We start from the raw sequence: 22,640 nt of genomic DNA on the forward strand, positions 1-22,640 counted from the left end.
CCAAAATTATCCAATTTGCAAGAAAAAACATTGAGACAGAACTCTGAGCCAATAACCATTTTTAAAGGGACTTAAAGCCCTTCAATGAATGGGATCTCAGATCTTCCCCTCTTCCCCAAGGGCCTTAGTTTTATAGCAATTGATACCCAGAGACTCAGAAGAAGCAAAGTAACATACAGTCTTACTGGTATGCATTACTTTTCTCCCTCCGGGGGGACCATAAATGATGCATCAGCATGGATGATCACAGGATGGACAAGGCAAGAGTCACCTCCCCTGACTAAGTGGCCATAAGATGGGACCCTCCTCATGTTGGGCAAGAGAGAGTGGTCCAGAGATACAAAAATAAGTTGGTGGCCTTTTCTCTATCACGTCAAGATTCTCAACCACACTGAGCATGGTCATGAACTGTTGTAGTCCTCCAGTTAGCACTCTTGTGGTTAGGCGAATGAACTTTGTAATGACCAGTGACCTTTATAACAGGTTATTTAACAATGAACTTACAGCTTGTAGTTTAAAGTTTGGGACCTAATATAAGAAAGAATCTATCTAATGTATTTCTGTTATCTAAGCTATGTAAAATGTCTATTAATATTTCAATTCCAATTATAATGATTGGAATGATGCCACCTGCTGGAGACTTACTGTAGGAAAGCTCCAACATGAGGAGAGGGCCTCTGAGGGCAGGACCATGCAGCTTTTCTTTGGCGTCAGGAAGTGACGTTGGCTGGTGGGAGGAAGAAAGGGGAGGCTGGCGCTCTGACTCGCTCTCTTTCCTGAGGACTCTGGTGGAGAAGGAAGCTAGAAATGTGCTCTCCCTTTAATAGATAGATAAATCTAGGCCTTTCTCTTTCTCTTTACCAAATTCTTATTCTCCTTAATAAATGCTTTAAAGTCTAACTCTTGCTAAAGCTTATAATTTATTGGCGACCACTCATTAGATATTTTAGACAGTATAGCTAGAATTTTAGCTCTTAACACGATACTCATGTTAGTTGACTAGACTGACTAAATGTTTATTAAGAGATAAGTATAACACTAATTGCTAACAATCACTACCCCTGTGGAATCACACTAAGCTGATTAATACAGATTGGAGATAAGTTTGGAATAAAATAAATCATTTCTCTCAGAATGTATATACATATATATATATATGTGTGTGTGTGTAGAAAATGTATATTATATATGTGTGTGTGTGTGTGTCTGGAGAGAGAGAGAGAGAGAGAGAGAGAGAGAGAGAGAGAGAGAGAGAGAGAGAATGAATATAGGTATTTTGGGGAGGACTTACATCAACATGTAGAAAGATTAGAAAAGGTTTCTTGTAGAAACTGGTACTTGAGCTGAATCTTGATGGAAACCCAGGGTTCCAAGAGGTAGAGAGGAGGGAAGTAGTGCATAACAGGCATGGGATGGAGTTGGGAAATGGAATGTCAAGTGTGTGGAATAGCAATTGGGCCAAGATGGCTAGATCACAGAACTCATTCTACTGGGAGGATAAACCATGTACATAGATATATAACTAAAAAGTAAATATACTTTATACTTATATGTATGAGATATAAACATATAAAATATATGTGTATATTTATGTATGCATGTTTGTATACATACATATATAAATAAATACCTATGTCTATATCTAGATAGATATATACACATTATAATAAGGACAAGGAAAAAAACCAAATGGGCAGTTAAGAAGGGATGGAACCCTTGACAAAAATATTGAAGAAAAGTAGCTAAGAGAGTATTCACAAACATTGATTAATGCCTCTCTTGTTTAAACTGGCCCATCTAGATATGGGCTTTGGAATCTTAAGGGAATGAGCTAATGAAATTATTAAAGTCTTTGTGCATGTATGTACACACAAACACACACATGTGCATGTTGTATTCAGTCATTTTAGTTGTGTCTGACCCCTTCTGGGGTTTTCTTGACTGAGATTCTGGAGTGGTTTGCCATTTCCTTATCCAGCTCATTTTACAGATGAGGAAACTGAAGCAAACAGGGTTAAGTGACTTTCCCAGGGTTATACCACTAGTAATTGTCTGAGGCCAGATTTGAACTTAGACTTTCCTGCTCTCTCTCTCTCTCTCTCTCTCTCTCTCTCTCTCTCTCTCTCTCTCTCTCCACATATTATACACGCACACACACACATACACATACACACACACACAAGTATAAAGTATATGCAGAGTATATACAGGGTTTCCCAAAACTTCCAAAAGGGAGCTTGCTCATCTGGGAATTTCCAGTGCCAATAAAGTTTAGGCCTAGTTCCTATCTCTTCCTCTCTCTCTATAGTAGGTACAATGTTGCCTTGTATGATCCTGGATCTTTGGCATTTAAACTCTCTCTCTTTTTTCTTTTTTTGGCTGTTTGTAGTATTTTTTCCTTTGACCCAGAAGCTCTACTATGACATTCCTAGGTGTTTTCTATTTGGTGTTTTTCCTTCCTGGGACAAGTGTAACTTGGAGGGAGTCTGAAAGTCCATTGACATATAACAGGGAACCGTGTGTGGCTTGCAACCTCCTCCCTTACCTTCCTCCCCCTCACCCCCAAGCCAAAGTCTTCTTTAGCACTTAGTATAGTAAATTTCATATGGAAAGGACTTAATAAACTTTTGTTGAATTAATGAATAAATTTTATGTATTTGGTAAACACTTGAAAACTAAGAAAATCTGTAAGAATTTCTGTGCTGAGCTAGATTTGGAAACGTATATAATTGGTCTGGTGGGGACACAATATGGGAAATAACCAAGGAAGGTAAGAAAGATGCAGGGAGGAAGATCTAGAGTCAGCAAAGGCTTCAGGGAAAACAGAAGGGCAGCCAAGGAAGGAAATCAAAAAAGCTGAGAGACCTGAAGCTGCCAAAGGGGGTTAATGGAAATACGAAGGGCATTTTACAAATATATCAAGGGAAAAGAGATACTTGAACGCCGCCTGGCCCATTAATAAATGAGAAGGGAAATAAAATTAATGGTGATGATAAAAATGGCTGAGCTGCTGAAGTGCTTTGTAAAATTGGTCTTTAACAAGGAAAAAGAAAAAAATCAAGGAATAGGCAATTAGAAAGGGATGGAACCCTTGTCAAAAGAGTTGATGAAAGGCAGGTAAGAGAATACTCAAAAGCATCGACTAATGCCTATCTTGTCCAAATTGGCCCACCCGGATATGGGCTTTCGAATCTTAAGGGAATTAACTAATGAAATGATTAAAGCCTTGGCAGCAATTTTCTCTCTTCTTTCTCTTCTCTTCTCTTCTCTTCTCTTCTCTTCTCTTCTCTTCTCTTCTCTTCTCTTCTCTTCTCTTCTCTTCTCTTCTCTTCTCTTCTCTTCTCTTCTCTTCTCTTCTCTTCTCTCTTTTCTTCCATTCCCCCTCTTTTTCCTTCCTTCTTTCCTTCCCCCCTCCCTCCCTCTTTCCCCCCCCCTCTCCTCTCTGTTTCTTTCTTCCTTTCTTTCTATGATTAGCAGTTTCTTTTTGGTATCATTAGGACAGAGTTTATAGATTTCTATATTTTGTTGGTAAGATGAGACATGGATGCCCATAAAATTATCTACTCTCTTCTTTATTCTAGTTTCTGGTTGTCTGTTATTTATACCCTATTCTTAGTCTTCTTCTATGTGAATTGTTTGGTCCTATATCCCCGCCCCCCCCCCCCCAGGCCCCAGAAGTATGGATTGATACTAATAGCTATGGCTCATTAAATGGAGATTTCTACGCAATTTTGCAAACCAAAGTTGAAAGGTAAAGGTAAAGGGGATGGCAGTACTAGGAGTTGGGATTTGTCTTACTGCCCTTATCCCCTCTTCATTTTTCCAACCCAAGGGTTGCCCTATGCCTAAGTGAAATAGAAATAAACCCTGTGTGCTTGAAAGGGCTCTGGCAATGTCTGAGTGATTCTAGCTACTCCTTCTATAAGAACACACAGAAGAATGAATCAGCATCAAATTCTGTGGTCCCCTATTGCAGAAAGGGTATTTCCTCCAGAAGGCCAATGCTATCTGAATATCTATGAGGAAGGGGGAAAGAAAAAGCTGGGGGGGGGGAATCCTTTAGTTCCTTCCCATTAGCAAAGATTAATTTATCAAATTAACTTTTAATATACTAGAAATCAAATAACTATTCCCTACATTTATATAGACCATTATAGTTGTCAAAGCACTGTCAAATGTGTATCTCATTTAATTCACACAATAAGCATATTAGAAGCAATGTGGCATGCATGTCTAGACAGTATGCACCAGCTGAGTCAGGCAGACCTGAGTTCAAATCTTCCTCTTGATCCCTTCCGGCTATGCGACCTTACACAAATCACCTATTCTTGCAGTGCCTGGGAAATTCTCTAAATCTATAAAATGCAGGGAGAGGAGAGTTATGATCCACATTATGAGATGGAGTTTCCTCACTAGCAGCTCTTTATGTCAATGAAATCACAGCTGGTTGACACAGTCAAACAGGTAGGGTATCATTATGCCCAGGTTGTGTGTGTGTGTGTGTGTGTGTGTGTACAGGGCAATGAGGGTTAAGTGACTTGCCCAGGGTCATACAGGTAGTGTCAAGTGTCTGAGGCAGGATTTGAACTCAGGTCCTCCTGAATCGAAGGCTGTTGCTTTATCCACTGCGCCACCTAGCCGCCCCCCATTATGCCTGTTTTAAAGAAGAGAAAAATGAACTAGGAGAGATTAAGTAATTTACCCAAAGTCACGAAGAAAACAATCCTACAGTTTAGGAACTCAGGTCTTCTACTTTCCTATTCTTTCCACTACACTTAATAATTATGATGATGGTTGGCTTTTTACACGGCACTTACATAGTATATACTAGGAAGTTAGGTTGCCCAATGGTTAGGGTCTGAAGGCAGGAATAGAGCCCAGTTCAAATGCAGCCTCAGACTCTGACTAGCTGTGTGTGTCACCCTGGGTGAGTCATTTCAACATCAGTTTCCTAAAATGCAAAATGGGGATAATAAGATCAATGAAGATAATGAAGATCAAATATTTGTCAAGTGCTTAGCACAGTGCCTGGCACATAGTAAGAAAAGCTTGTTACCTTCCTTCCCTTAATTATAACACTTTTAGGTAAGATAACACAGGGATTAATGTCTCTGTTTCACAGATGAGCCGACTGAGGCTCAAAGAAATTTAAATAGACTTCCTATGTTTCAGTTTTAAATTGTGGAATAACTCCTGATCCTTTAGAGTGGAGGCCATTTCTACTCTGAGGTCCCTCTTAGAATGAACACAGGGGGCAGATCCAGGATGTTTCAATGGGAGAGTAAGTTCAAGTGGGAAATAGCAAGGTCAGTTTGTCTGGGAGGAAAGCCTGTAGTCATGGAGCTGGGTGGGAGGTGGGATGGGAAGGGGCCTGTGTAGGAAAAACAATGACTACAGGAACAAATTTCTACAGCTCTTCTGCTTGCTCTAATTATCCAATCAATCAAAAAGCAGCTATCAGGCTCTGTTTGTCAGACCATGCTTTGCAAAGGCAGCACGTCATGATGCAGTAGAATGAGGATAGAACAAAAGATAGGAAACCTGGGTTCAAATCCTGACTCTGCCACAGTCACCTTGGGCAAATCTCAGATTCTTACTGGGTCTCAGGTTACTGCTTTGTAAAATGGGGAGGTTGAACTAAATGACCTCTAAAGTCAATTCTTCTTCTCCTTCTCCTTCTCCTTCTCCTTCTCCTTCTCCTTCTCCTTCTCCTTCTCCTTCTCCTTCTCCTTCTCCTTCTCCTTCTCCTTCTCCTTCTCCTTCTCCTTCTCCTCCTCCTCCTCCTTCTCCTCCTCTTCCTCCTTCTTCTTTTTCTCCTTCTCCTCCTTCTCATCCTCCTTCTTCTCCTTATTATTTTTCTTCTCCGTATTCTTCTTCTCCTCCTCCTGTCTTCCTCTTCCTCCTTCTTCTTCATCATCATCATAATGACATTTTTCAGTTATGCACAACATTTTGCAAAGCCATTTGGGGTTTTAAAGATACTGGAGTGGTTTGCCATTTCCTTCTCCAGCTCATTTTACAGATGAGAACACTGAGGCAAACAGAGTTAAGTGACTTGTCTAGGGTCACGCAAGCTAGTAAGTATATGAGGCCAGATTTGAGGTCACCAAGATTCCTGATTGGGGCAGCTAGGTGGCGCAGTGGATAGAGCACTGGCCCTGGATTCAGGAGGACCTGAGTTCAAATCTGGCCTCAGATACTTAACACTTACTAGCTGTGTGACCCTGGGCAAGTCACTTAACCCCAATTGCCTCACAAAAAAACAAAAACAAAAACAAGATCCCTGATTCCAGGCTCACTTTATAACAACAATAGCAACAATATCCAACAAATGTTTATATGCCACTTACTGTGTGCCAGGCACTGTTCACAATTTTTATTTCATTTGGTCCTCCCAGCAACTTTGGGAGGTAGTTTCTATTATTATTCCCACTTTATACATGAGAAAACCAAGGCAAACAAAAGTTAAATGACTTCCTCCGTATCATACAGCTAGCAAGTATCCAAAGCCAGATTTGAACTCAGGTCTTCCTGACTGACCTAGTACTCTATCCACTGCACCATCCAGCTGCCCCAACATTGTATTGTATAGATAATGGTGGAGGATTTAGATAATGGTGTGGCCTTGTGGATACAGAGGCAGCCCTGAGTCAGGAATACCTGATTTCAACTGTATCTTCTGATATTTACCTATTGGCTACATCGACCCTCGCCAGGACACTCGATGTCTCTGTGTCCCAAGCAGTGCCCTGAGTAGGTGGCCATCAGCAATGGTAGAGGGCGATTCCTTATCAAGGAAGTCCTGTAAACCCATGAAATCCCAAGTCTATTTTAAAAAAAGAAGTTCCCCTCCAGCTCTATCAATCTCTAAGAGATCTGAGCTGGTTGGGAATCTCTGTTGACGTCTGTAATGAGCGGGGCGGGGCTCTGTGAACTTTCGAGGTAAATTATTACCTTTTGGGTGACAGGAAAACTGTTTTGGTGACATTTGATATAATGTTCCTATATCTCCCCTCTGGCTGGGGGGGAGGAGGGAGGAGGCTCCCACTGTCTCTTATGAGCTGCATGACCTTGTCTTTCTAGTATTCTTTTTGGGTGATTTTTCAGGATTATGCAGAAGCTTATCAGAAAAAAAAAAAAGAAGAAGTTTTCTGGTTGGGTGAGGTTTGCTGGGTATTTTAAGAGGAGAAATAAGGGCTTGGGCAGTTCCTGGTTCAGGTGGGGTGGATTTTTGCAGCGAACATTTGGAACCCGGAGGGCCCTTAGAGGCTACTGGGACTAACCCCTTCAGGAAACCTAGGTAGAGTAGGGTTAAATGACTTGGCTGGAATGACATAGATGGTAAATATCTGGGATGGACTTTGAACTCAGGTCTTGCTGGCTTCAAGTGTAACTGTTTATTTACCCAGTTGACCATGTTACCTCATAGGCTTAAGTCAAAAGGAACTTTAGAAATCTTACAAGTCTAATCTCCCTCATTTTGAAGATGGGGAAACTGAGGTCTAGGGTAGTTTCTGGGGAAGGATTTTAATTCAGATCTTTCTGACTCCAAGTCCAGTACTCCATTATGCTGACTTAAAGCTGCAGGGGGGAAAATGGACATTTAATGAAATTGAAGAATTTAAACTATTTTTTTGTTTGTTTTTTGTTTTGTTTTTTGGTGAGGCAATTGGGGTTAAGCGACTTGCCCAGGGTCACACGGCTAGTAATTGTTAAGTGTCTGAGGCCGAATCTGAACCAGGTCCTCCTGAATCCAGGGCCAGTGTTCCATCCACTGCGCTATCTAGCTGCCCCAATTAAAACTATTTTTGATTAAAAGAGCTTAGACATCTTTCAAGTCCAACCTCTTTGTTTTATAGATGAGGAAACTGAGGCACAGCGATTTGGCCAGGATCATACTGCTAGGATCTGAGTGGGATTTGAATCCAACTCTTCCTGACTCCAAAACAAGCCTTCAAATCCACTACTGACCCTTACGATGCCTGGAGCATCAGAGCATGGGGTGGGGGAGGCAATATCTCACAACACCAGCATTTTCAGGGCTTGGAATAACTTGCTCTCCTCCAATAGGGAGAAAGGCCTGAGACCCTAATGAGAAAGAATAATTCTCTCCTCTCTCCTGCACCCCACCTTGGCAGTGCATCACCTTAGATGAACTTTTCCATGACCCCAGCCCCAGTCCTTCTCAAGACAGTGGCTTCCCTGGCAACAGTTTCCCAGGCAGCAGCTTGAGTCTCTTCCTCCCCATCCTAGGATGGTTTCCTGGCACCTCTTCCCTCATGGGGCTTTGTATCCTGGAGTCAGGGGTTTCTTGTGGAGGTTTCTCTCACTATCTCCCTCCTGTTAAATGCTGATTTGAGACAGGAACCTTCCATACTTCTTGTCCCTGGTTCAGGTTTGTCGGGAAATTAGACAATCAACAGGCTGTATTGCTTCTTGGCAATTAATTCATACAATTCTTTAAGCTGATGATGGTTTGCAGAATGATTTTACTACAATAGATTCATGAGAGAGAGAGACAGCATGAATCATATCGTGCTCCCATTTTACAGAGGGGGAAATGATATGTCTATAGTCACAGAGTTAATAAGTATCAGCTTTCCATTTGAACCTAAGTCTCCTGCCTCTGCTTCCAAATTCAGCCCTCTTTTCATTACATTAGATTGACTTTCAGAATAGCAGAAAGCCTCTCCAGTCCAAAACAAATGTGGCTTGGTATAGACATGGGCACAGGTGGGACAAAGGATACAGGATAGGCTGGGACAACAGCAACCCTGGGCCCACCTTCCTAAATATGCTGTGTTTCCCCTCTTCCTCATTTTGTTTCCCCTTCTAAGAGTTTCTCCCCCACAAACAAGCTCTCAGAAGTGTGTATAATTTTGGTGTTAATCTCTCTGTGTGCTAATTAAATATTGATGGCTGTTAAATATTCATGGCACATTTCAGCTGGCAAGTTTGATGTCTCTGGGCCTCTGCAGCCTGCTGATGTGTTCTTTTGGCCAGTCACTCAATGTCCTCCCTCCCCTCCCAGCCCAGATGTTCACATCTGGACTATGGAATAGACCCCTTGGCTTTAGGAGAATTTTTTTTTTGGCTTGGTTCCTCTAGAGTCCTGGCCTGCTCTCCCTGCTTGCCTGTTTCCAAGTTTGATTGGCAGCTGTAGACATGGGCTCTGGAGAGCAGGGAGAGAAGGGATCCCTAACCTTGGGCATCCATCCATTTTGGGGGCAGCTGGATTGAGGTGGCTTTCATTCAGGGGCTGCTGACCTTCAGTATGGGAGTGGCCCAGGTAGCTAAGAGGGACCTTAAAGCATTGTCTCTCACTCCTTGATCCCACCTATCTGTGAAATCGGAATCTCTCTAGCTTCACATTCCCTATCTGTAGAAGGAGGATATCCTAGAATGTTCCCCTCATTATAAGCTCATGTGAAGGACTACATGAGATAACATATGCAGGTCACCAGTTCGAGAAGAGATAATCCTTGGAGAGAAGTAGGAGGGAGAAGGGGACACTGAATGTGGCTTCCTTCCCTGCGTACCATCCACCCTCATTCCAGGGATAGAGAGACCCTCTCATATCCAAGTTCCCCGGCACCATAGTCCAGGACAATTCTCTTGAGCCAACTTGTCATGGAATGTTCAGAGCTGAAATGGATCTATGTAGGCCAACAAGCCCAACCTCCTCATTTCACAGCTGAAGGAACTGAGACTGGATAGGCAGTGTGAATTTCTCAAATGAAAACAGAAAATTAGGGGTGGAGTAGGGCTTTACAATAATAACTAGTATTGGGGGCAGCTAGGTGGTGCAGTGGATAAGCACCAGCCCTGGAGTCAGGAGTACCTGAGTTCAAATCTGGCCTCAGACACTTAACACTTACTAGCTGTGTGACCCTGGGCAAGTCACTTAATCCCAATTGCCTCACTAAAAAAAACCTAATAATAATAATAATAATAACTAGTATTCATATAGGCCCTTTAAGGTTTACAAAGTGCTTTACATGTATTGTCGCATATGATCCTCACAAGTCTGGGAGATGGTACCTTGATAATGGTGGCGGTAGCGAGGATGATGATGTTAATTTTACAGATGAGGAAACCAGAGGGTCACACAGCTAGAAAGTGCCCAAGGCAAGATATGAACTCTGGTCTTTCCTGCCTCCAAGGCCAACATTTTATCCACTTCACCTCCTAGCTGCTTGGATTAGAAAATTAGTCATTAGCTTCCCTGACCCAGATATGCCTCTTTGATCAAGGCTTCCCTAAAGGAGTCACAGAAATAAGTCTTCATTTTTTTGTGTGTGGGGAAATGAGGGTTAAGTGACTTGTCCAGGGTCACACAGCTAGTAAGTGTCAAGTGTCTGAGACAGTATTTGAACTCAGGTTCTCCTGAATCCAGGACTGGTGCTTTATCCACTGTGCCACCTAGCTGCCCTGAAATAAGTTTTCATTTAACATGTACCCAGGTCAAAATGGACTTCAGGTCCAGGGGAAATGCTCTGCACTCAACTTTTTCCTCTTTGCTTACTTTACAGAGGAGAGGCTGGGTGCATTTTAATGCAAGGGGGTGAGGGAAGAGTTGGCAATTAAAAACAGCCAATGTAGGGCTTTGGCTATGTGATCTCATGTGGTCCTTCACATGAGCTTGCAATGAGGGTAAGATTCCAGGATATCTTCATTCTATAGATGGGGGAAACTGAGGCTCAGAGAGATTCCAATGTCACAGATAGGATGGCTCACAGAGTGAGAAACGATGCTTTAAGGGGAGAAGATTGGGCTTTCTCCTTCGGCCTCTGATTATAGGCCTAGATTATTTGCCTATTTGTCCTTTTCCATTTTAAGTGACTAGAAAACAGCATCCTAGTGATTCAGTGTCCCATCATTCAAGCATCCAAACATCTGTCTCCAGGTTCTCCAGTGAGCTCAGCATTGAAGTACCAAAGAGCAAGAGTGGCCTTTGGGACTCAAGCCTAGTGGTAGCTGAACCCAGGAATCATATGAGAAGGATGGTGCATTTGAATCTTAACATGGTGGGACCTCTGCTATATAGTTTAAACCCCCTCTCCCCAGAGTTGAGATTGTATCCCTGAGGCATTAGGGGGCAATACTTGTGCTTTTATTGTTGTTACAGCTTCAAAGTTAATATCCATTTATAAAAGCTAATTGAAATGAAGTATTTAAATGGAAGGAATCTTTAGTTACTGTCATCTAACAACTGGGGAAACAGAGGAAATGTAAGCTTGAGACAATGCAGTAAAGCAGAAAACCTCAAAGTCAATTCAGAGTACTCCCTAAAATGCTGAGGGGCAGATTTAACCAACTTGGATCTGGATGAATGAGCTATCAATCAATCAATCAATAATTGTCGAGCACCTACTATTTGCTAGGCACTGTGCTAAGTGCCAGGGATACAAAAAGAGGCAAAAGACAGTTTCTGCCCACAAGGAGCTTACAACTAATGGGTAATCTGATAGGTAGAGCATACTCACTACACATATAAGGAAATTCATCTTCAGAGAACATAGAAAGGCCTGGAAGCCTTAAGGGTGGTCTAGGTTTTTGCAGGTATATTAGCAGGTCGCATGGCAACGTCCATGACTTTGGAGGCTCTAGGGTCAGGCCAAGGATAAGAGCTGGAGATCCAGTATTTCACCCAAAGAATTATGGCTGGTGACTTTCTGATCATCCAGATGATATGAGGAGCTATGTCCACTCTAATGGCAGAGGGCATGGAGGGGGCCCACCATCTTTGGGATTGGTGTTCCTGAATATGGAATGGTGGTTCCTTCCTACAGGGGTGGCATGAAGGTTTCTCAGTAACCTCGGAAAATGGAGGGGGAAGGAAAAATCCTCTCCTCCCTTGCTGCCTTGGTGCTATGGAAATGTGGGGTGGGAGGGGAGGAAAAAGCCAACTTCTCTCAGTGAAACTCCTTTCTCTTTTCTTTGAAAAAGATAAGGGTGGCAGCTAGATGGTGCAGTGGTTAAAGCACCGGCCCTGGATTCAGGAGTACCTGAGTTCAAATCCAGCCTCAGATACTTGACACGTCCTAGCTGTGTGACCCTGGGCAAGTCACTTAACCTCCATTACCTGCAAAAAAAAAAAAAAAAAGAAGAAGAAGAAGAAGAAGAAAAAAAGGAAAAAGATAAGGGGAAAAAAACAGAGTGATACCTTTCACAACAATAGCTACTGGGAGAATTTGTAACCAAAAGGATTGGGAAGATCACAAAAGGTAAAATAAACAATTTTAATTCCATGAAATTGGAAAGATTTGGTACCAAAAAAATCAATGCAGCTAGGCTAAGGAAGAAGACTCAATTGACAAGGAAAGAAGCAAACTTTACATCAAGTATCTCTAAAGAAGGTTTGATATACAAGATTTTTAGGAATTAACACTAATAAACACTAATAAAGAGTGACTTCTCAGTGGTTAAATGGTCAAAAGATATGCACAAACATTGCCCAAAGGAAGAATTACAAACTAAGCAGCCACAAGGCAGAGTGCTTAAAATACTAATAAAAGAAGTATGAGTCAAAACATTTCTGAGGTTTCATCTCACACCCATCACATTGGCAAAGATGACAAAAGAGGAAAACAATGACTGTTGGATGGGCTGTCAGAAAATAAGCACACTAATACAGAATTGGTAAAGGGGCTGACGGCCCAACCCTTCAGGGGAAATCCCTCCTAACAATTTAGAATTATGGAAATAAATTGAGAAAAAAAGTGTCATGCCCTTTGACTCAGAACTCTCTCTTCTGGGTATATATGTAAAGGAGATCAAAGATAGAAAGAAAGGTCTTCTAAAACCTTTCAAAGCTGTTTTCTTCTATTATGTTATTGTCATCATCTAAGTTGTCCTCCTGCTTCTGCTCACTTCACTCTGCTTTAGTTCATAAAGGTCTTCCTAGTTTTCTCTGAAACTGTCCATTTCATCACCTCTTATGGCATAACAACCCCACTCCTATCCCAGATATTTGCAAGTTTTGACAACTATGGAAAGTAGTTCATAGCAGAACTTTTTCTTTTTTTATGGAAGCAAAGAACTAGAAGGAAAATGAATGTTTATTTCTAGATAAATTTTAGCACATATACACATACACACGTACACACGTACACATATATACATATATACATGCATAAGAAAAGTCTACTACAGAGCAAATAGAAAATCCTAAGGTTACAGAAATAGGATGAAAGACAAGGTATAGGGATCCTTAGGGTAGTACATTGGCAAGTCATATACCTTGGGGTTTAGAAAGAACAGTGGCAGGAAGTAAAAAGTAAAGCCTTCTCCCCTTGCTGGCTGGATACTGACTGTTCCTTTATTGTGGGAGGGAACCCAGAGTGCCAGCATTAGCAGAACCTCTGCATGGGCAAGAAGGTTGAAAGGGGAAAGTGTTCCTGATGGTCTGATCATCACATGGGATGTTTGCCAGGAGGGTAGGGATGGGAAGGAGGTGGTAGATAAGGACAGGCTGAGAATTAGCAAGAGAGAGGGGATGATCAAAGGAGCAATCTGTGAGAGGAGATAGGAGAGAATAGGATCAAGGGCAAAGATAGAAGTTTTGGCATTGGCAAGGGGAGAGTAGTTACTTCATCCTCTGAGACTAGGACAAAGGAAAAGGGGATGGGGAATGAGACTGACATGGTCTGAAGAATGGAAATGGAGATGAGAGGGATCTCTAGAACAGATTTGCCCAAAAGTCTGTCCCTAAAGTGTTATGAAGATCAAGTGAGATGATGACCTTTCCAAAACTTTCTCTCTCTCTACGTTTTGTCTTGGCAATTTCACTAACTCCTACTACATTAGCTCTTAGGAAATGACTCTGATGGCTCTATATACAATCCTGACCCTCTCTTCTGAGGTCCAGACACATATACAGAACTCTCTACAAGATATTTCCAATCAGATGTTTCTAGCAAAATTATATATTACTCCTCTTCACAAAATCAAAAGTCTAGCCAAACTGGGCTCCTTGCTCTTCTTCACACAGGATATCCCATCTTCCTTTTCTGTGTGTTTTATAGGTTGTCTCTCATTTCTAGAACACCCTCCTTCCTTTACTGCCTCCTAGAAGCCTTGTTTTTCTTCAGATCAGCCAACCCTTCCTCCAGGAAACCCTCAATGGCCTCCCCTTTGTTCTTATTTTTCCTTCTTCCATCTCAAACTGCATTTTAAAAAATTTATTGGTGTATAGGTTACATCCCTCAACAGAATGTAAGTTTTTTTGAGTGCAAAGATTTTTTTTGTTCTCTATCTCAGGACCCTGCACTATTTAATTGTCAAATCAAAATGAATTTCCGTTTTCACCTCTAGTATCCTTGCTTATCCCAATATGTGTATGATTGTTTCTGGTTTGGTCTCTTATGGTAGAAGAGAAGAGAGGGGGCCCCTGCAGACCTATGAGGTTCTTCCTATTCAAGAGCAAGACTAACCACCCTTTCCAGTCTTTTAACATCCTACTCCTCTCCACATAATCTATGATCCATACCCAATCTATGTGTATGACAATCTACGTTCCCTGAAAGAGATCTGCCATTTCTTGATGCCGTACCTTTTCACTGACTAGCCTTCCTGTACCTCGAAGGCTCTCTCTCCCCATCTTCACTTCCCGTCACCCCACTTTCTATAGGAAGCCTTTCCCGATGCTTCCTAATGTTACCACTTTCCTTTCATTTGATTTATCCTGTATATCTCTTGTTTTGTACATAATTGCTTGCATAATCTCTTCTCCATTAGACTGTGAGTTCTTTGAAGACAGGGACTATCTTTGGCTCTCTTTGCACTCCTACTGTTAAACAGAGTGCCTGGAATATAGTAGGCACTTAACAAATGCTTGTTGACCTGTACTCCTAAACTACCTGGGACTGAGCTACCACCATTCCTTGAAGAGTCCTTTAGCCTTGCTCTTGCCCAACTATATTTCCATTCTCATTTACTGACCTACCCTGCCCCCTTGTGTCCCTGACTGGGAATGCACCCACCTGAGACCACGAAGTGAGAATGGGTTCAGCTAACTCATAGCTCAAATTTGAACGTCCCCCATCTCCTCTCTGTGCCTCCGAAAAGTCCATCAGAACCCAGACTTTTAAGATGTCGAGACAAAGAAAGTGTTACCCAGTCTGAAAGCACAGTGCTTGAAAGAAATAGGAATCGTGACAGGGCACTGCCAGGCAGTAATTAGAGAGATAGATTGCTGGGTTTGGAACCAGTAAGTTGTTGTCGATCGGTCATTTTAGTCATGCCAGACTCTCTGTGACCCCATCTGGAGTTTTCTTGGCAAAGATACAGGAGTGGTTTGCCATTTCCTTCTCCAGCTTATTTGACAGATGAGGAAACTGAGGCAAACAGGGTGAAGTGACTTTCCCAGAGTCACACAGCTATGAAGTATCCAAGGCCATATTTGAACTCAGTCTGAATTGCAGTTTACAGGAGTGCTGATTGGGCATTTAACATTTACCTTTGTTTTGCACTGTTCAAACAACTCCTGATACATGTTGGCTGTTAAGATGAGCTAGGCTTGGTCTAATCCTCGTCTTTTCTTCTCTAGGGAAAAACAAAACAAAACGCCAAAAATACCTTGCCAACAGTTAGCATCACTCAGTGCCTCCAAGGCCCCTAGACTTCTCAAACTCATAGTGTTGTCCCTACATCTGGATATATCCATCTTGAAACTGATATCCTGTCACCTCACTCAGAAGCATCAGGGGGGTTGTGGGGAAGAACAAAGCCCATCTCTCACCCCCACCTCCACACAGGGAATCTAGAGGACACAGAACACCTATTTACCATACTGGAGAGATGGAGCAAAGATTAGAAGTTGTAGGCTGTCTCTATTTTTAACTAACACAGCACGTCTTCCTCTGTGCCTCAGGCCCTGTCATGGGGTAGGGGAAGAATCAAGGGACTTTTTGGTGTCATACCAAATGCTAAGTCCTTTTAGTTCTAGTTCACCACCTGGCTAAAAGCAGGCCTCCCAACACCCACGTAGTTGGCCAGAACTAGGAAAGATGACTCTGAGCACGTTCCATGGGATGGTCCTCATTGTATATGTAGATATTATATCCTATAATAGTAATAATAATAGCTGGAAGATAGGTGGTATAATTATCCTTATTTTACAGTTGAAGAAACTGAGGCAAGTAGAGGTTAAGTGCCTTTCCCAATGTCATACAACTAGAATGTGTTTGAGGTTAGATTTGAACCCAGAACTTCCCAACTCCAAGCCCAGTGATCCATCCCCCACACCACTTGAAAGATAGACTCCTTGAAGGCAAGGGACTGTATCATTTTTGTATTGATATCAATGTCTGGCATGTAGTAGGTACCTAAGAAATGCTTATTAGGCAGCTAGGTGGCGCAGTGGATAAAGCACTGGCCCTGGATTTAGGAGGAGCTGAGTTCAAATCTGACCTCAGACATTTGACACTTACTAGCTGTGTGACCCTGGGAAAGTCACTTAACCCTCATTGCCCCTCAAAATACCCAAAACAAACAAACAAAAAACAACAACAAAAGAAGTGCCTATTGATTGTGTGATAGTGGAAAGTGCTAGATTTGGGATAAAAATGTTTGAATTTTGGCTTTGATATTTATTAAATTTGCAACCTTGGGCAAATAACTCACCTCCCCTGGGCCACAGTTCTTAGCTGTATGATGGGGGCTGATGGGTGAGATGATCTTTCTGGTCTAAATCTTTGAGTGCTATGGGACCACTTAAGATTGGGAGGAGATCCTGAGCAGCCTCCATGTGTCCTGAGGGCACAACCTCTCTCCAGTCAGACCCAGGTTCATGGTCTCAGTCAGTGCTGACCTCTACCCTCTATCTCTCTTATTCCCCCATATCCAATCAGGTGCCAGTTCTCATGGATTTGCCTCTACCATCTCTCTGGCAACCACTCTCTTCTCTCCACTCACAGTTGCCTAGTTCAGCCTTTATCTCTTCTATGGATTATTCCAAAGGTCAACTTCATCCCACTGATTCTGGTCTCTCCCCTGTCCAGTCCATCCTTCACACAGCCGCTTAAGTAATCATATGAAGACACAAGCATGACTATATCACTTTCCTATTTAAAAAAAAGTCTTTAGCATCCCCCTACTGCTTCTAGGATAAAATAAAAACATCAGTTAAATCTGTTACTTGGCATTTAGGGGTCAATTTGGGTCCAATGTATTGTTCTAGACTTACCTTGAATTATTTTCTTGTAGGCAATTTGAATTTCAGTCAAACTGGTGGCCCAAATGTTTCAGAAAAATGGATTTTTTTCCCCTAGAAGAGTTGAATTTTTATCTTCTGCTTCCATGTTTTGATAAAGGCCGCTTGAACCTGCTCTCCAGAGCTGATTGTTAAATCTTCAGTGTGACCATTTACAACCTAGAAATCTGAAATCCCCACAAATAAGGACTTGATATATTGTTTTGTTGGGTGTTAAGAAAGTGACAGAGAAAATGCTGGTAATGATGCAGATTCAATTTAAATGTGTCAAGGACACATTTGTATTTGTTTCTTCTGTAAAGCTTGTTGTATGTTAACAACACACTCCTGGTTGTTCCCTATACCTGGGGTGTGCTGCTTCCTCATCTCTGACTTAAAATTCTTTTTTTTCTTGAAGAGTCACCTTAGGGCCCTCTTCCTCTATGAAGCCTTTCTCAGTCTCCTATCTTCTCAGACCTCTCCTGCTTTCAAATGACCTTTTATTGCCTCATCTGTATACTTATAATACCTCTTGAGTGGAAAGCAAGCTACCAGAGAGCAGGAACTATTACATTTTGCCTTTGTATCTCCTTCACCTAGTATAAGAAGGGGCGTACAACAGTTTCTATAGAGCTGGCCCTGGAGTCAAGAAGACCAAGGGGCAAGCCTCATCTTGAGTATGGAACTATGGACAAATCATTTAAGCTCTTAGTACCCTGGTTGTTGTTTAGTCATTTTGGTCATGTCCAACTCTTCATGATCCCATCGGGGGTTTTCTTGGTAGAGATACTGGAGCAGTTTGCCATTTCCTTCTCCAGCTCATTTAACAGATGAGGAAACTGAGGCAAACAGGGTTAAGTGACTTTGTCAGGGTCACAGACTGCCAATTATCTGCATTTGAAATCAGGTCTTCTTATCTCCAGGCCCGGAACGCTATCCACTAGGCCACTGAGCTGCCTTAGGCAAGTTGCTAAGACTATCAACTGCAGGGTAGGTGCTGACCTACTTCTGTGGAGGGAGCTCCCCAGCCAAGGAAAGGCAGGTTTTATCTCCTTGTGCCCCTTCATTCCCTAGTGCCAAGCTCGATGCTTGACCTATAAAGAAGGCACTTCTTAAATGTTTGTCTGAACTGAATTAAATTAAAGTCATCTATTCCCTCCCCCAGCCTTTGAGCAGGTCCATTCATGCAACATCTCAGACCAAGGCAGACGTGCCTGCGATTTGAACTCAAGATGGGATCCAGGATGTGGGAGTTTAAAACCAAATCATGCCTAGACCAGCAGTACAACTTTGGGCAAGCCATTTTCCCTCCCTTGGCTCCATATTTTCCACCAATAAAAGGGGGAAATCTTGGCCCCACTTACTTCACTGATGTTTCATAAATATATGGTGAAAAAAGCAGATGTAAAGAACTCAAAAGGGAAAACACCACCCAGTACTATAAGTGTAAATTCATGATACACCAGATAGAACACTGGGGACTGGAAGGTAGGAGATGTGGGTTTGAATCCTGGATCTATTCCTTAATAACTGTGAAAACTGGGACAAGTCTGAGCCTCAATTTCCCCTTCTGTAAAATCAAGGGATTGGGCTGGATGATTTGTCAGGACCTTCCCAATCTGATAGTCTATGTTTCAGTGACTATTCTATGACTATATCCTCTTCTTTTCCCACCCCCACAGAGAAAAAAATCTATACCCTTCCTCAATTCCCATTGTCTCCCTCTGAAGATTTATGCATAGATTCTGACTTGGGGTGACATGTAGGAATCTCCCAATGAGAATCATGCCCGACTAGAGATAAACAGAAAGTCCATCATTGTGGGGAAATAGAGTCTCCATCCAGGTGTGAAGCAATTAAATGTCAGTGTGAGAACTTTTCACAGCATCTGTGTTTACAGTTGCTTTTGGGAGAGAATAGCCAATCATGTTTGGTCTAGTGACAGAAAAGTCTGATAGGATCTAGACCTATAAGACCTAAAGACAAAAGAGATGAACAACTCTTCATTTGCTGATGATCATTTGGTGCATTAGCTGTGTGATCCTGGGTGAGTCACTTAAAACTTATTTGCCTCAGTTTCCTCATTTGTCAAATGAGCTGGAGAAGGAAATGTCAAACCACCTCAGTATCTTTACCAAGAAAATCTGAAATGGGGCACAAAGAGTCAGACATGATTGAAATGACTAAACAACAGACACAACAAACAGCAAACACAAAATCATTGCAGAATCTCAGAATGTCAGTGTTAGAAAGGACATTAGACTCACAAAATGAGACAGCAGGCAAGGATCCTAGACCAGAGAATTAAGCACATGGAATACTAGAGTGAACTTGAGGACACAGAATGTCAGAGCAGGGAGAGACCAGAGAGCAGAGAATGTTCAAACACAGAGAGAATGTTCAAACACAGACTGCTGGGGCTGGAAAGAATTTTAGGACGTAAAATGTTAGAACAGTGAATGTCAAAGCTGTAAGGTTTCTTAGAACAGAGAGTGTTAGAACATGTAATCTTGAGTTTCTATCAACTGCCTCTTTTCCATCTGCTTGCATACATGCACAAGTCTCCCCCATCCTTTAAAAAAAACCTAACTTATTAGAATCTAACATACCTTCAAGCAATTGTCCTATATCTCTCTCTTTCCCAGCCAGACTCCTGGGGTGTTTCCATTGCTTCCACTTCCTCTGCTCTCTCTCATTTTTAAACCCTCTGCAATCTGACTTCTCAGCTGATACTGCTTTCCCCAAAGGTATCAATGATCTCTTACTCACCAGATCTGATGCCCTTTTCATTTCCTCTTGACAGCTCTATAGTATTTAATACTATTGACCATCCTCTCTTCTGGGATACTATCTTTTCTCAGGGCTTTCATACCAATCTTCTCTCTTGGTTGTCCTCCTATTTATCTGGGTACTTCTCATTTCCTTTGTTGGATTACCATCTATATGATGCTTCTTACTTTGGGTGAATCCCAAGGGTCTCTCCTGGACCTATTCTCATTTCTCTGTCTCTCCCTTGGTGATCTTGCCAGCTCCCAGGCAACTTAACTTAGTTAATTGCAATCTATGCAGATGACTCTCAGATGTCCATATCTAGCCCTGATCTGTTGAGTTCCAGTCCTGATTCCTCCACTGTTTATTGGACACTTTGAACTGGATATCCCATATGCATCTCAAATCTGTCATGTAAAAAAAAAAAGACAGAGTACATTATCTTTCCCCTCAAACCTAACCCTCTTCTGAGCTTCCCTACATCTCTAGATAACACTATCATCCTTTCAGTCACAATCTTTGTCATCTTCAACTTGCCACTCACCCTTACTCAACATATCCTATCCGTGATCACATCTTACCATTTCTACTTCCACAACATTTCTTGTTTACATCCCCTTATTTCTACTTACTCGTCCACCACCCTGGTTCAGACCCTCATCCCCCTTTTGCATGGACTGTTATTGCAGCGGCCTCCTAGTTGCTCTCTTTTCCTTCAGAATGTCCCTATTCCAATACATCTTCCATGCTGCTGCCAAAGTAATTGTCCTAAAGTTTAGGTCTGACCATGAGTCTTCTGCTTAAGGAACTCCCATGCCTCTCTGTAATTGTTGTTGTTATTTCTGTCATTCAGCTGTGTCTGACTCTTTGTGACCTCATTTAGGGTTTTCTTTGTAAAGATATTGAAGTGTTTTGCCATTTCCTTCTCCAGCTCATTTTTCTCAGATGAGGAAACTGAGGCAAATAGGGCTAAGTGACACATTCAAGGTCACACAGCTAGCAAGTGTCTGAGGCCAGATTTTAACTCAGGGCTTCCTGACTCCAGGGCTGGTGCTCTATCCACTATGCCACCTAGCTTCGCTCCCTATACTTTTAGGATCAAATAAAAACTCCTCTCTTAAGCCCTTCACATCTCTCTCCTAACCACAGATCCAGAAACAAGAGTTCAGGGGGCAGCTAGATAGCACAGTGGATAAAGCACCGGCCCTGGATTCAGGAGGACCTGAGTTCAAATCCGGCCTCAGACACTTGACACTTACTAGCTGTGTGACCCTGGGCAAGTCACTTAACCCCCATTGCCCCGCAAAAAAAAAACAAACAAAAAAAAATTAAAAAAAAAAGAGTTCATATCAAAGTTTTCTAGCAGCTAAACATACTTGGAAGACCACATAGAGGAGAATATCAGGCAGAGCATAACTACATATTCATGAGCACTGGGCTTTCCATACTTCTGCAGAAATTTCCAATATAATTTCCTTTTAGAAATGACTATGGTTCTTTGAACAGAATGGCTAATTTTTTAAAAGTAGCTCTAATCACCACAAGAACTCCTTTTAAAGTTGTCCATAACATTGAAGTGTGCCCGTACTGCTGAGAGTTAAAAACAATGAATTCCTAAGAAGAATAATTTCAAGGTGATCTGATCACATCATGGGCTTAACTAAGTGCTTTCCTATTTGGATTTTTAAAGATAACTTTTGTTTTGCAAACTGAAGTAACATTTGACAAAGCTGTGCTTTTTTTATGGAAAACTTTAAAAATGAACTAACAGTGATTTGTTAACATAAAACAAAAGAAAATAGAGTAAGCCGTGGTATTAAAGTTCAGAGAGCAGTACCTCAAATTTGCAAAAGCCTGTGGCTTTGAAATGATGAAATACCATCATCCTGGTAATCAAATCACACATTAGCATTGTCTGACTCTAGCATCTCATGTCACTTAAAAGGTTTCTATTATGGAAAAAGACCAGTAAGTTCGTTCCTGCATGCTGCTGCCACTCTTCTGCTTCTGGTTGTCCTTGGTGTCCCTTGGGAGTACAAAAGAAGTCTGGTTTTCTATTATTGTAGAGGCTGGGGTATTCCTTCTTAATTAATGTAATATAATTAATGTAAAGGCATGATGAAGTTTTAAATATGTAAAATCCATGGTTTAGCTGAAAGAAGGAGAAGGAGTAAGAGAAAATTCAATCTTTCCCATTCCCTACCTTATCCCCAGGGCAGTTCCCTCTCAGTAATCCATCATTTGGGGCCAGCTAGGGGATGCAGTGGATGGATATATTGGGTGCTGGGCCTGGAGTCAGAAAGAACTGAGTTTAAATTCAACCTCTGATACTTCCTAGCTGTGTGACCCTGGGCAAGTCACTTAACACTGTTTAACTCAGTTTCCTCATCTGTAAAATGAGCTGGAAAAGGAAATGGCAAAACCACTTCAGTATCTCTGTCAAGAAAACCCTAAATGCAGTCATGAAGGGTCAGACATGAGTGAAAACAACAATAACAAGTCCATCATCACTAGATTTGACCATTATTCCACTGGATTGATAATCCAACCAGACTTTCTGAGTTATATATACACTCAAAGGTGTGTCTGCTTCTTTTAGTCAATCACAAGATAATTACTTGGGGGTGGTGGTGGTAGTGGTGTCATCTGTCTACCCATGAATCCAAGCAGTTTGTTC

This window comes from Dromiciops gliroides, chromosome 4 (genome assembly GCF_019393635.1).
Source record: "Dromiciops gliroides isolate mDroGli1 chromosome 4, mDroGli1.pri, whole genome shotgun sequence".
Taxonomy (NCBI): Eukaryota; Metazoa; Chordata; class Mammalia; order Microbiotheria; family Microbiotheriidae; genus Dromiciops; species Dromiciops gliroides.